This window comes from Notechis scutatus, chromosome 2 (assembly GCF_049901735.1).
Source record: "Notechis scutatus isolate UNSWTSFEM ecotype Mainland chromosome 2, rNotScu1.2, whole genome shotgun sequence".
Taxonomy (NCBI): Eukaryota; Metazoa; Chordata; class Lepidosauria; order Squamata; family Elapidae; genus Notechis; species Notechis scutatus.
Window position 1 is genome coordinate 27,824,380 of NC_142010.1, and position 16,061 is coordinate 27,840,440.

General features: G+C 41.9%; 1 protein-coding gene and 1 long non-coding RNA gene across 2 annotated transcripts in view; both read right to left on the reverse strand.

Moving 5' to 3' along the window:
• Nucleotides 1-16,061, reverse strand: part of LOC113432072 (vomeronasal type-2 receptor 26-like) — a 492,433-nt gene that overhangs the window by 400,873 nt on the left and 75,499 nt on the right. The gene's annotated exons all lie outside the window — the stretch shown is intronic.
• LOC148131968 (uncharacterized) lies at nucleotides 4,831-15,402 on the reverse strand. Its single transcript, XR_015747222.1, has 3 exons — nucleotides 15,331-15,402; nucleotides 6,736-6,862; nucleotides 4,831-5,110 (listed from the first exon to the last, which is right to left on the reverse strand). It is a non-coding gene; the product is annotated as an uncharacterized LOC148131968 (long non-coding RNA).

The window sequence follows — 16,061 nt, forward strand, 5'->3', positions numbered from 1 at the left end:
TAATAACATCAATACCATAGTCTTATTAAACTCTTTAATTAAAACAATATTCTAAACCTCCCTATTATTAAGTTTTAAAGCCAATCATTTTTAAACATTTTAACATTTTAATCTCTTATCAACTCTTAAATCATTACAATACTACCATCTCATCTTATGTACCTTGCAAAATCTTTTTTCTTTAAAAAAAATTATACTTTATCCATTATCCAAAAAAATTTCTTTTTTCATTTAATTTCAAAACATTGTAGCTTTTCTCCACCTTTTCCCTTTCTTTCTTCTCCCAACAAACCTTTCTACCCCCCTTCTTCTAGCCTCTGCCTTGCCAGCTTCCCTTCTCTGTCGTATTCCTTTTCCCTTTTGTTTACTATCATCATATTGGTTTTGCACCTTATTTTTCCCTTTCTTAAATGTTTTTTTAGATCTTAAGTCCTTAAGTCCTTTAATTTTCTTCTTTTCTCTTCTTTTCTTTTCTTTCTCTCTTCCTTCTTTCTGGATCAAGTTCTGAGATTCATTAAAAATGGCTCCTTTCTTTCTTTCTTGTTCCTCTGCTGTCTTCATCTGTTGTAATGTTTGTTGATAATTAATAGCGCCATTTCTAAGAAAAGGAAAGCTTCTTCCACACCATCTTTACCATTTTTTTTTTGCTTGTTCATATTCTTTTCTTAGTTCCTCAACAGAAAGAGCCATTATAAATCTTTTCTTTTCTTTTCTCCTTCTTTCTTCTTACAACAACCAGAATATTCAAAAGAAAATAAAAAAAATAAAACAGTCCCAAAGTTATCAGTCAGTCCAAACCAAGGCAGAGTTCTCACTTTCTCCTTCTGGGGTAATATCAATCCAAGAGAAAGAAAGTCCAAATCTGTTTAAAATCTTATTGCAATATATTCTAGTCTTCAAATCCTTAAGGCATCTGCTCCAACAAAGTCTTAGCATACAAATGTTTTCTTTTTAATCCTCTCTCTTCCCACTCATCGCTTAAAAACCAATTTTCACCTAAAAGAAATAGGTTTCTTAATATCCAGTTATTTATTCCGTAGGAAAAGAGGGAAAGCTATCCTTTCAGCACCTTCAAACAGCCGCTTTTTTCCTCTTCTGGCAGGTATTATTCAGAAAGTCATACTTTTCAGGAATTTTATTAGATATGTCTTAGAGTCCTAGGAGCCAAGAAAAAACTTTCTCCTCTCAATCACTTTCTCCACTTCCTCCTGCGCGCTAACTTCTGATTCTGTACTTATGCAGTACAACGAAACTCTGCCGTTAACTATTACCTGTGACGCTTCACCTTTGGGGTTGGAGCAATCCTGGCCCACGTATTACCAAACGGAGCAGAAGCTCCCGTCGCTTTTTTTTCCCATCGCGAACTTTAGCTAAAGCTGAAAGAAATTATAGTCAGCTTAATAAAGAAGCTTTAGCTATTGTGGCTGCAGTTAAAAGATTTCATGAATATGTGTATGGGCGTGCGTTTACAATAATTACTGATCATAAACCATTACTGGGGATTATTGCGGGTAATAAACCAACCCCGTATATATTGTCCCCCAGAATGACCCGCTGGTCTGAATTCTTGGCGGCGTACAACTACACCTTGCAACATCGCCCGGGAAATCAATTCTCCACGCTGATGCATTGAGCAGAACACCGCTCCCAGAATCGGTTGAAGATCCAGCCCCAACCATCACAACGCTGCAAATTGAGGCTCTACACGCGCCACCATTGATGGCGAGAGACATTGCCCTCAGAAACAAAATGAGATCCGGCCCTGCAACGCATCCTACGCTGGGTTGAACGTGGTTGGCCAACAGAACAACTATCACCTGAATGGGCACCTTTCAAAGCCCGCCAAACCGAACTGTTTTCCCAAAAGGGCTGCATTTTGTGGGGCGATAGAGTCGTAATCCCGGGCAAACTGCAACGAACTGTTTTAGCGGTATTGCATGACGGACATCCGGCATCGTGCGGATGAAAGCACTCGCACGGAGCTATGCCTGGTGGCCGGGAATCGACAAAAGAATCGAGGCCTGGGTCGCTACTTGTCAACGTTGCCAGGACGTCAGCAACGCCCCACCTAAAGCAAGCCCAACCGAATGGGAAACTCTGAGGGGACCATGGTCCCGTATTCATATTGACTTTGCGGGGCCTACAAAGGGCACACTTTCCTTATTACAGTTGATGCCTATTCAAATTGGCTCGAGATCCATCGAATGAGCACAACTACAACGGACTCAGTTATCAACAAATTAAACAGGTTATTTGCCACACATGGTTTTCCGGATGTCCTCGTCTCGGATAATGGCCCACAGTTCACAGCATTACCATTTGAACAATATCTGGCGGACCGGGGCATCCGCCATGCGCTAACCTCGCCCGCGCACCCTGCGGCGAACGGACGTGCAGAGCGCATGGTACAGTTTGTAAAAAGACCCTCCACAAAATGGAATTCGCAACATCGATGAAAAAATCAATCGAATTTTATTATTGCCAGCACATCACGCCCACAGCGTTACCAACAAAACGCCCGCCGAACTTCTCATGGGGCGGAAACTATGATCGCACCTTGACCGGCTCCACCCCGCATACGCACCTGAAAAGCCTTTCGGCTCCAGCAGCAAATGCCGGGAATTTAAGGTAGGCTATTTAATCTTTGCCAAAAACTGGCGACCCTTTATGGATACTCGCAACCGTCACCCACCTCACAGGGCCTAAATCTTACCGCCTGCTAACAGACGATGGTAGGGTGTGGAAACGCCACATAGACCAACTCCGTTCAAGATTACTGCCCAGCGCCCATGGCTCCCCGGGTTCACCAACTGAGGGGGGAGGAAATATCGAGGAAATTGACTTCGATATGATGGATAGCAGGCCAACGGAAACCCTACGGCCCAGCGAAGTACCGGGATTGAAACGGGGAGGAGTTGACTTTTCCATGGGACTTGAACATGGGGAAACCGAACTGCGAAACCCCGAAGAAACATTGATTGGCGGAAACAACAACAACGGAAGCAGCACGGAATCACCGTGCAGCGAAACGGAACTTAATAAAGATCATCCAAACGCTCCACCGAACCGGACTTGAGAACAAACCCGGTGGAGCCACGGAAATCATCCAGACAGACCAAACGGCCTGTCTACCTTGAAGATTTTGTTACAGCTCCCCTCAAACGGAACCCAAGGGGGAGGGGTGTTGTGAATGAATAAAAATTACTAAACCTAAATGCAAAGCAGGTTTTGGAAGCCTGCACATTTGATTGGTCCTTAAACAATGAACAAGGATTGGTTCATAACAAGCCTCTGATTGGCCAAGCTTAGGACACTTCTTATTGGTTATTAGTTTGAACTTGATGCACTTAGTACTGGTTAAAAGGGTAGCAGCCAACCCTATAAAAGGGGCTACTGCTGCCCATAGCTTTGCTCTGTTCTATTCCATTTATTGTTATTAAAGAGTTGAAGTCACTGGTCAGATGTCTGGTCTCCATTATTCTCCAAACTTAACAGTCACCATGTTTCCAGTGTCTTTTTTCCCCCATTTGCAACTGAACCCAGAAGGATATTTCTTCCAACTGCCATTTTCTGTCTTGGATTATTTTTTCCATTCACATAGCAGAATGCTGAAATCTTCCCCATTTGGGGACAAGAGTATCATATGGCTGTTTGGATAAGATTCATGGCTGTTTTCCATTTCATTATGTGGATCAAGTCTTCACAGAAGGTGTTAAGCCTTCTGGGTGCTGTTTTGTAGCAGGCCATGGACATGTCCAGAAAGGATGTTAGAATAGTTATGACTCAACACAGAGTCATGGAACTCTGAGGTCCCATAAGATCTGTGATGTCACCCAAAACCTCCAGAAATATCCAGAGTGTTGCAAGTGAGGGTAATCTTCATGCTCTTAACACCCAGCTCCCCTGCATACTTACTTTCAAGAAAAAGTCATAGAGGGGGAAAGTGACTGTGTTCAAACAGATTTAGAGTTTAGAGTCTGAGCTTGTTCATTTCTGGGTGTATGACAATTTCAATTATTAATTGGTTTATTTTACTAATTGATGATTATGTTGGAATTTAATTTGATTAATGTTATACTCTTCATATGTTTATTTCCTTCAGTTTTAAATAACCTTAATTGTCACGTTGATTCAAAGGAAGAATACAAAACACCAATAATTGCAAAGAAAAAATTAAATGTTATGACCCTAAGAAACAATTTCGCAGTCATTTCTCTACTTTTATCATTAGATGTTCCTTAGTGTTTAGATCTGGTCTCAGGATAATAATGTAGCACTTTGGAAAGAAGATGCAACCCAGCAGTCCGGCACTGGAAGCCAAGATGGAGAAGACCTGAACAATCACCATGGACTTTCCTTTGGTGCTCAGGTAGGTGGGCAGGAAGGAGACCCAAACACTGCAGAAGACCAGCATGCTAAGGTAATCAGCTTGGCTTCATTGAAGGCCCCAGGTAGATTCCTGGCCAGGAAAGCTACAGTAAAGCAAATGGCAGCTAGGAAACACATATAGCCAAGGACAACATAAAACATGGTGACAGAGCCTTCATTGCATTGCAGGATGATCTCTCCAGGCTGGGAGTGCAGGTCAGATTCAGGGAATGGAGGAGAAACTCCTAGCCAGATGGAACAGATGAAAATTTGTCCAGCAGAACCAGAAAGGATGATGGAGTTGGCCAAGCTCTTCCCCAACCATTTTCTCACTTGTTCCCTGGTTTTGAGGCTAAGAATGCCAGCACCACTGTGATCGTTTTGGCCAACACAGATGACACAGCTATTGAGAATACAATGCTGAACACCATTTGTCGGAGAAGACAAATGGCTGTCCTTGGCTTTCCAATGAAGAAGAAGGAGGACAAGAAGCAAAGCAAGAGGGAGACCAGGAGGATGTAGGAGAGGTTGCGGTTGTTGGCTTTGACGATGGGAGTTTCTAGGTATTTAATGAATATGAATAAAATGAATCCTGTGGTTAGGAACAAGAGTAGGGCAAAGGAGATCAGAATGATGCCCAGATGTTCTTCATAGGACAGGAAGGTTATTCTTTTCTGTATACATTGGACTCTGTTCTGGGTAGGATATTGATCATCTGGGCACTTGGTGCATTTTTCAGTATCTGAGAAAACAGAAAGTAATATTTCTTTTATATCTCTTTTCACCTTTCAAGAAAGATCTTCTTTGGATGTCAGATGATATTGACCAACCATGGCAGGTGACAATATTGAAAAAAAAAATCCAATAGGGGCAGGTTGACAATACTAACTGTGACTTTGGGATCATCCCATGAACTTTATATCATGTTTCAAGGGAATGCCTGCTCAAAATGTTTCTGGATCCCTGCTTAAAATACATCATTTCAAGGGCATTGCTGTCCAATGGTTAAATGATCCAGATATCCGGTGATAGGGTTAGCTACTTTACTAACTGCTCATACATACTTTAATGTTATTCATAATTGTACCCATCATTCCTATTATACATTTTAAAATAATTTACTATTCTGGTGTTTTATATTTTGATACTCATTTTATATGCTGTTTCTGCTAATTTTATGTATTAATGCTGTATTCTGTTACATCATATGAAATAAATACAATTGTTTAGTTGGTTCTCTTTTCTCCCTGATTTCTGTAAAATTGGTTTCCTTTTAATACCAATAGTTAATAGTCCCTATTAGAACCACAACTATATCCCTTTTTGTTGCTGTTGTAACTATTTGTATTTCATTACTTGGGTAAGCAAGAAAATTGGAACGATAAGAAGAGATTCAGGAACAATCCAACCAAGGAAACCATGATGGTGGCAATGCTGAATCTGGGAATGTTGAACTGGGCTATAAACAATATTTGTGTTTTATCTCTTGATCCATAATATGGAAATTTAAAGCATGAAAAATAAAAAGGCAAATTTTACCCCTAATAATGGTAAATTTAATTTACATTCCTTCTTTCACACAAAACTGTTCCATGTCTTTTATGGCAAGTTTTGTGTGTGTGTGTTTCTTGTCCCTTGAACCCAAACCCTCTCCCTCCATGGTCCCCTGAATTACTTCTTTCTGTTTATGTGGTTCCATGATCTAAATAAAGACTGATTGATTAATTTAATTCATTAATTTATATACAATATGCAAGGTAAGTCACAGTAACAATCCAACCAAGGAAACCATGATGGTAGTTATGCTAAATCTGGGAATGTTCAACTGGGCTATAAACAATATTTGGGTTTTACCTCTTAAACCATAATATGGAAAATTACAGCACTAAAAATAAAAGAGGCAAATTTTACCCCTAATAATGGTAAATGTAATTTATGTCCCTTCTTCCACATCTTTTATGACAAGTCTTCTGTGTGTATTTTCCTCGTCCCTTGAACTCTCCCTCCAGAGTTATCTGAATTAGATCTTTCTACTTATGTGGTTACATGACCTTAATAAAGATTGACTGAATTGATTGATTCATATATCTTTTGGCCTGTAATATAAACTGGGTTTGGGTGAGCAAATGCCATTGATCTGAAACCACTTCTCAATTTGAAAGAATGAAGATGTTCCTAAGAACAGTGAACATGGGAGGACAGCTCCTCAAAAAAAAAAAAAAATCTTATTCCTCCCATTATGGAAGAAATTGGGCACTTTGAAAATTGAGAACCACAAAATTGTTAACCTTAGATATCTCATTTAAAATGCACATTGATCAAAATGCTCTGGATGTATCCAGTACCCTTTTCGCTAGTAACACCCACCTTCCTGAGTGGAGATGGTCCCCTCTGGACAAGGAACACAATCATAGCAGCAAACTGGCTCTCCTTCCCGAGCCTGCTTGAAAAATCCAGGATGACAAGTTTCCACACATTTGGACTGAGGCAGAGACTAAGCAGGAAAACAAGGAATGCCAAACAAAATATGTTACAACTAACCCTTAATGAAAAAAATGGAGGTAGACATGAACATTAGTCAAGTAGTTGCTGGACTTCACTTAGGTAAATAAGAATTTTTAAGTAACTCAATGTTGCAGGGGATACAACCAGTGGTGGTATTCCAAATTGCATGCAACCAGTTCGGTGGGCTCCACGTGCTTCTCTCGTGCAGCACTCAAAGATCACCCAAGCTGTTTTTTAGCTCAGCTGAGGTGCAGCAATCTGCTCTTCCATGCGAATCAGCTGAGCTAAAAAAATCAATGGAATAAAGGACTGGAAAGAGCAGGGGTGGATGGGTGGGGCCAGCCAGAGGTGCTATTTGCCAGTTCTCTGAACTGGCCCAAATTTCCGCTACCATTACACCAGAACCAGTCCAAACTTGCTGAACACCTCTGGATACAACTATTGACAGATTCTTCATTTTGTTTGTTTGTTTGTTTGTTTATTTAGTCAAGCGATTATAAGATAACAGTATAAGTATAAAGATAGTTATGAATACATTAAATGGATACATATAAGAAAAATAAAAGAAACAATAGGGATGGTTGGCACGTTGGTGTGCTTATGCACACCCCCTACAGACCTCTTAGGAAAGGGGTGAGGTCAATAGTAGACAGTCTAAGGTTAAAGTTTTTGGGGTTTGGGGAAAAACCACAGAGTCAGGTAGAGTATTCCAGACATTGACCACTCTGTTGCTGAATTCGTATTTCCTACAATCAAGTTTGGTGCGGTTTACCTTGATTTTGTATCTATTGTTTGCTCTTGTATTGTTATGGTTGAAGCTGAAGTATTCATTGACAGGTAGGACATTACAATGTTTAATTTTATATACTTTACTTAGATCAGACTGAAGGTGGCATAGTTCTAGGTTTTCTAGGCCTAGAATTTCAAGTCTGGTGGCATAAGGCATTCTGCAACAAGTAGAGGGGTGGAGAACTCTTCTTGTGAAATATTTCTGGACTTTCTCAACTGTGTTGATATCAGATACGTAAAAAGATTCTTCCTTTTGCTTCTAGAATATCTCATTGCAATACAGGACATTTCTAGTTAATAAATTTGGGACCAAAACAATTGAGAAAAGATTTAAGCATGAAGTGACAATTAATGGTCCTCCACATGGTTGTATTACCGTGCACTCCTCCTTTCTTCATTTACCCATGAATTTAAAGTGAGATGCTGTATTCATGTTAAAGTTTAATGTAATTTATTCTAAAATGTTTAGGATTTTTTTATTTTACTAGATTTATTAAAATTGAATAAAACTGTGATGAAGAAACCTGTGACCAGTTGGATCTGGAAAGGTTTCTTCTGGAGTACATGTATCATTGCAAGGCCATCCCCATTTGAAAGTGGTCCAGGGCCACCTTCAATAAAGGAAAACTTCATTACAAATTTGGGCTGTCATCCTTAATGCATCTGTTCTTTGTTTATTTGTATGTTTATTTGCTAATTTTATATGGCCACCACGCTGGGTGAACTAAGATTAAAACTAACTGTCCAGTTTCTCGAACTAGAGTGAGATGAAATGGAGGAAAGTCATGAGAATATGACCCCCCAAAATGGTAAGTTGGGCATTTTTTGCTGTATCACTTGAATATGAACCCTGTGACAAAAAGAGATGTTTCTAAGGTCAACCTAGGTGAAAAAATATTTTTCTGTTGAACAACCACAATTAGCCAACACCAACACTTTTCATTAGTGTGAAAAGACAGTGCTACATTTATTATTGGTTAAATATGGAGTCTCCTTTTTCCCAGAGAGACTTAAGCTAGCTGAATATCAAGATAATAGCATTCAAGGATATTCCATATCAGGGCTCTCCAACCATGGCTACTTTAAGGCCTGTGGACTTCAACTCCCAGAATTCTGGGAGTTGAAGTCCACAAGTCTGAAAGTGGCCAAGGTTGGAGACCCCTGTTCCATATGAAGTGATAAACTAAAGACCAAATCTAAGTAACTTTTTCCCCCAAAATTGTCCCTCATTTCTTCCAATATGAGGAAGGGCTTCTCTTTGGGTAATCCTTGTTTCAGTGCTTCAGTTTTCTGAGACAGGGAACATCAGAACAGTCATTATGATTTCTTGTGAATGGAAAGCCTTGGACCTTCTCCCTAGGAGCAGAAGGCCTGTTCTTCTATCCCCAAGGCATGAAAGACAAGTATGGAAAATTCTGACCAGTATGGTCTATTTAAGAATGTAAACTTGCCTAGCTGTCAGCTGGTGCTCCGTTCAAAATCCAGGAAAGAAATACTTAGACTCTTGTAATTAGAGAAAAGATGTCTTTTACTGGAAGTCAGTGGTAGCAACAAGAAAATTCTGAATCTGGGTAAATAGACACGCACATCACATATATCAAGGGAGTGAAATGTTCCCACCCCCAACAGTTCAAACGGTTCTTCCAATTAAAAGTTGTGAACTACGTCATGTGGACATCTCCAAGTGGTGATGATTAGTTGACCTTGGCTTACTCAGATAAAGGGTTGCAGTTGCGCAGAGAAGAGAAAGCTAAGCAGGAATGAGAAACCCTCCCCAGTTTATACAATATTAGTTAGCAACATTTGCAGCTTACATCCCATACATTTCCCCCTTCCACCCCCGTTACTCATGGCAGCCAGAAAGAAGCAAAGGTAAGGAGGAAGATCTTGAAGGCTGACATTCGGCCCTCCTAGAAAAAAATGTTAGTCCTGTAAAAGAGGGAAATATAAAAGGCACGACTTAATAACCAGTTAACATAAAAGAGACACGTATCTAGGGTTTATCAGGATAATTAGAACGAAATGCTCTGACAAGCCTATGGGCTCTAACGTCTTTTTCATCAACCCACTCAGCCTGGGACAAAGGAAAATGCTTCCAAGCAACCAAATATTGGAGCCGACCCTCCGTTCTCGAGAGTCTAGAATTTCTTTAACTTCAAAATGTTGTTCGCTGTCAATAAGCAGTGGTACAGGAGGGTCGGTCTGGATCGGTCTCAGATCAGAAGTATGTTCAGGTTTTAACAAACTAATGTGGAAAACCGGGTGAATTCGTCGAAGGCTTTTAGGTAATTTCAATTGGACTGTCACAGGGTTTACAATTCGCTTCAATCGAGAAAGGACCAACATACTTAGGACCAAGTTTCTTTGACTTTTGAGTGGTTTGTAGATATCTGGTGGACAAAAGACTTTATCACCCACTTGATATGGGTTTTGTGGAGTCCTCTTTTGTCTGAAATTTCTTATGAGCCCGATGTGCGTCATCCAATGCTTTACGAGCGACTGGCCAATTAAGCTGGAGTTGTGTTATCCATTCATCTAATGACTGAATATTAGGCCTCTCACAAGGGAGTTCAGGTATGGGTACAAAGTCTTGTCCCGATGCCACCTTGAAGGGGTAAATCCAGTACTACTATGGATAGAATTGTTAGATGCCACTTCAGCAAATGGTAATAGGTCAGTCCAATTATCTTGCTGATAGTTTACGTAACATCTAAGGTACTGCTCCAATACCGCGTTAGTTCTCTCACAGGCACCATTGGTTTGGGGATGGTGGGCGGAGCTTAATCCCTGGGCAGAGCCCAATAACTTCAGGAACTCTCTCCAAAAGTTCGAGGTAAATTGAACACCCCTGTCAGAGATTATGCGCTCAGGAACCCCATGTAATCTATAGACATGCAATATAAACAGTTTAGCCAACGTTTTTGCAGATGGAATCTTCGAACAAGGTATGAAATGTACTTGCTTGGAAAACAAATCAGTTACCACCCAAATAACTGTGTTTCCCCGCTTTCAGGTAATTCCACGATAAAGTCCGTAGAAATTTCCTTCCACGGAGCCGTTGGTCTAGCCACATTTTGTAATAACCCTGCTGGCTTACCAGGAGGTCTTTTGTTGATGCACAAATAGAGCAGCTAGCCACATAAGTTTCAATGTCCTTCTTCAAAGTAGGCCACCAGAATTGCCGCTTAACTAGGTGTAAGGTTTTCACGAATCCAAAGTGACCAGCCGCTTTAGAATCATGAGCTTGTTGTAAGATTTGGCTCCTCAGTTTCTCTGGCACATACAACTTGGCTCCCACCCAGGCCAGTCCATCTCTAACTGTACAGTATTCGAATGAGCCAGGAACCAACTATCGAGTTTTAGAGCATCCTTTAATTGCACAGTCAAATCATTTGATAGATCCACTTCCTTCTTCTTTGGGGCTCTAGTAACTACTGGAGCTGCTAACTGTTCGATTGGGACAATCAGCCGTACTACTTCCTGGCGAGCACTATTATATTGAGGTAGTCTAGATAGAGCATCTGCCATGAAGTTCCTCCCCCTGGAATGTACTTCAGTGAAAAATTAAACCGTTTAAAGTACTGAGCCCAGAGGACTTGTTTGGGGGACAGCTTCCGAGGCATTTTTAAGGCCTCTAAATTCTTATGGTTGGTCCACACCTCAAACGGGTGTTTTGCTCCTTCCAAGAAATGTCTCCAAGTGAGTAGGGCCCAACGAACTGCAAAAGCTTCTTTTTCCCACACTGCCCACCTTCTTTCGGTTTCAGATACTTTACGGGAGGTATATGCACAGGGTTGTAAAATCCCCTTCTCATTAATTTGCAGCAAAACAGCTCCCACTGCCACATCACTCGCATCAGCCTGGATTACGAAAGGAGTGTCCATGTCCGGGTGCTTTAGCACTGGTTCAGCAGCAAATAGTCGTTTCAGCTTTTCAAAGGCTGCTTGACATTCCATGGACCACTCCAGTGGCTTACTAGGCTTTGGTTTCGCCTCCCCTTTGGTTTTTAGGAGGTTCGTGATAGGCAGTGCTATATTTGCAAAAGCTGGGATAAATTTTCGGTAAAAATTGGCGAATCCCAAGAAACTCTGAAGTTGTTTTCTGGTGCATGGGGGCCCACTCCAACACGGCACGCACCTTCCTGGATCCATTTCTATGCACTCATGTGAGATGCGATACCCCAAATAATCCATTTTCTCCTGATGGAACTCACATTTGGACAATTTAGCATACAACTTAGCGGCTCAGAGTTTCTTTAAGACTGACCGCACCAATTTCACATGTTCATCCCAAGTCTCTCTGTATATAAGGATATCATTGAGGTAGACCAAAACCCCTTGTATAAATGTTCATGTTAAACCTGATTAATCATCTGCATGAATACTGCTGGGGGCCCCTGTAGGCCAAATGGAAGAACACGAACTGGAAACAACCCATCGGGCAGTTAAAAGCGTTTTCCATTCGTCCCCTTCCTTAATTTGAACCTGGTAGTATGCTTCTCTCAAGTCGAGCTTCGTAAAAATTTCGCCTTGGCCAGGTGGGCCAGCATGTCCTTCATCAGGGGAGGGGGTACACGTTTTCCATGGAAATGGTGTTCAGGTTTCTGTAATCAACACATAAGCGAAAGGAGCCATCTTTCTTTTCACGGAACAGTACTGGGGCCGCTACCCGGGTCTAGCGGGCTGGATGAAACCACGTTTCAAATTTTTATCGATAAATGACCGCAGCTCCTCTAATTCCCGTGGTGTCATCGAATACAGCTTCGGTTTCGGGAGTTTCACTCCAGGTAAAAATTCAATACTACAATCTGTTGAACAATGAGGGGAAGTTCATCTGAGGCCTTCTCACTGAATACTTCCTTTAAGTCCCAGTATTCCTCCGGAATTTTCTCCTCCCCTTCAGTTCCTCGTTGCCCGTGGAAGCTAGGTCAATAGGATTCTGGAGTTTCGGTTGAGATTGCCCCTCCCCTTCTGGGGGCTGGTCGGTACGTATACACAATGACCCTCTTCTCCAATTTACGTGGGGGTTCCATTTCCGGAGCCAGGGAAATCCCAGTATTAGCGGCTGTTCTATCCCAGGGGCCACAATAAAACACAGAGTCTCTATGCTTCCCCATCATCATTTCTATGGGTTCCGTTATGAAACGTGCAGGCCTGCCCCCACCACTGATCCATCCAATTGGCAAAATGCTATGGGCGTTTTTAAAGCTTTCAGTCTTAAGCCCATCTTCTGTACTACTTCTGGGTTGATCACACACCTTGTGCACCCAGAGTCTAGCAAGACCGGCATTTCCCCTTGGCCCCTGATGCGGGTACCGTTAACTGCACACTGGAATGGTCATAGGGCCCTTGTTTGGACTTACCAATGAGTCATCTTCCGAATCCACCTCACTCTCTTCAGAGGAGGTTGGAGATCCCAGCCTGTCTCCCTTCGGATGGGCGACCTCTACAACCTCCCCGTCGTAAGCACCATTTCACGAGGCTTCGCTGGGGGTTTTCCGGGTTTTTTCTCTCCTCTTGGCGCCCCTTTGGTTCCAACTTGGCCCAGCAGCCTGCAGCCCGGTGACCTTCCTTCCCACATCGGAAGCAGACAGTAGTCTTGAGTCTCGCCGCCACTCCTCCCTTTTGGGGTTTGAAGGCTTCTTGAAGACGTGCGGGGAGGGCTTGCTCCAACCAGAGCCTCCCCAGTGTCTGTTTCAGGTTAATTCAATTTCCACCTCTGCTGCCAGCACGTACCACATCTGCAGATCATTGGGGTCTCTTCTGGCAATGCAGCTCTGGTATACATCTTCATTTAAGCCATCTTTGAATGCTTCTATCAGGGCTACTTGGGACCAGCCTCGAATATAACATGCCAGCTCTCTAAATTCCTGATTGCAGTCAGCCACTGATCTCCACCCCTGATTTATGGTCTTCATCCTAATCCTGGCCTTACATTCCGCCAGTGGGTCCTCAAACCTTCCCCACAGCGCAGTCATGAACAGGTCATAATTCAACAGCTGGGGAGCATTATCATTATGCAAAGTCACCATCCACTTTGCAGCTGTTCCCTCCAGAGCCCTGGTAATACATCTAACCTTGGCTGCTTCTGAGGAAAAATCCCTCCGTATTCCTCCATATAGCTCCAAACTTGTGCTAGGAAAAATCCCAACTCTTTGGGATCCCCCCATATTTTACTTCCAACGGAGGCAACTTTGGCATTCTACATCTTCTGGCAATTACTCCTCCTGTTGAGGGCCCCGGGCTGCTGCTTGCTGTTGCGCTAGCCCAAGTTGATTTATGGGGATGGCTGCTCTACTCCTTCTGGCTGGGGCTGCCTCCCACTCCTCTCCCTCATACCTTTGTTCAGCGTGAGGCTCTCCGAGAGAGCTTCATCTATGAGGAGACTGGCTTGATTTAGTAAAAAGTCTTTCCTTTCCCTCTCTTGCCATGGCTCCTCTCTTCCAGGCCGACAGGTAGTGGTGACTCCTGTGGGGGGCTTCCTCAGGATCCTCTAGCAGGAGCGAGTCTTCTTGGTTGCTGGCTGGAGTTGACATGATGTTCAGACCCCCTCGGAAGAAATTGTATTATCTCTCCGGGTGGGCTGGTAGATTCAGATTCAGAATAATGTTAGCTGGTGCTCCTTTCAAAATCCAGGAAAGAAATACTTAGACTCTTGTAATTAGAGAAAAGATGTCTTTTACTGGAAGTCAACAAGAAAATTCTGAATCTGGGTAAATAGGCATGCACATCACATATATCAAGGGAGTGAAATGTTCCCACCCCCAACAGTTCAAATGGTTCTTCCAATTAAAAGTTGTGAACTACATCATGTGGACATCTCCAGGTGGTGATGATTAGTTGACCTTGGCTTACTCAGATAAAGGGTTTCAGTTGTGCAGAGAAGAGAAAGCTAAGCAGGAATGACCAACCCTCCCCAGTTTATACAATATTAGTTAGCAACATTTGCAGCTTACATCCCATACATTTCCCCCTTCAACCCCCTGTTACTCATGGCAGTCAGAAAGAAGCAAAGGAAAGGAGGAAGATCTTGAAGGCTGACACCAGCCATGACAAACTAAACCTGAATTCCAAAGCATATTTCCCAATGGTGTCAACAAGAGCAAGTCCAGTCTTGATTACAGTTATCCTTGCCTCTTTCACTTCACTTGCCAATTGTACTGAAGTATCCCAAGCCATTTACAAAAACTAAGAGTTTGGGGGATGTGGTGGTTCAGTGGCTAAGACGCTGAGCTTGTTGAGCTTGTTCAGAAGGTCAACAGTTCAGCGGTTTGAATCCCTAGCCCTGCATATCAGAATGAGGTCCCATTACTTGTCCCAGCTTCTGCAATCTAGCAGTATGATAGCATGTAAAAATGCAAGTAGGAAAATAGGGACCACTTTGGTGGGAAGGTAACATCATTCCGTGCGCCTTTGGCATTTAGTCAAGGCTGGTTACATGACCACGGAGATGTCTTTGGACAGCGCTGGCTCTTCGGCTTTGTAATGGAGATGAGCACCGCTCCTAGAGCCAGAAACGACTAGCACGTATGTGCGAGGGGAAACTTTACCTTTATAAGGGTTCTATTTTCCACATTCAATCCTCACTGTATTAGTGAATAGGCTTAACCACTTGAAAAGTATTGCAAGGCTTTGGAAAACAGAGAAAAGATACCAATGTTTCACCCACCTTATTGAGCAACTTTAGCTGTAAAAGAGCATCTTGATCGATAGTAAGTCTCTGTCTTTCAAAACTCCCCAGTTGCTCTCTAATGGGATCCTTCCTGGAGAGAACTATCAAGCTTATGATGTTCAGATCTGCTGCCACATCACCATTTTGGTCCAAGATAAAAGCAAGATGACCTCATTCTACTTTATCGTGATGTTGCATTAACAGAATTTAACAATTCTGAAAGTGTAAACAGGATGTACCAACTACCAACATTTTTTCAGCCTGAAAATTTAAGAGAATTCTTTATCATTCTTTCTCTCATACTACACAGCTATGGGTTTCCCTCTCTTATTTGAACCCCAGGCAGTAGCTCTTCTCATTGTCTGAAAAGTCATTTTCACGTATTATTACACTTCCTAAATAATTATGAAATTCTGGTGATATAACTAGATTTTAGTAAAGCAATTGTTTGATATGATTAATAATCTAGTTATGTGACAGCTGGGTGGTATGTGGATAAAAATTGTCTTTGTACTCAATAATTGTTCAATGTTCCTCATAAAACTTGCTAGTTTTAAATAGCAATTAGTCATTGATCATCTAGTCTATATTTTCTGTGATAGAGAAAAGTACAGTTGACAATTCATGATTTTGGGTAAAATCTTTATATCAACTCATAGAAAAAAGTAGTTTGAACTTACTAAAAGATACTAAGCTTCAAGAAAAATATTTATGATTTTCTGATACAG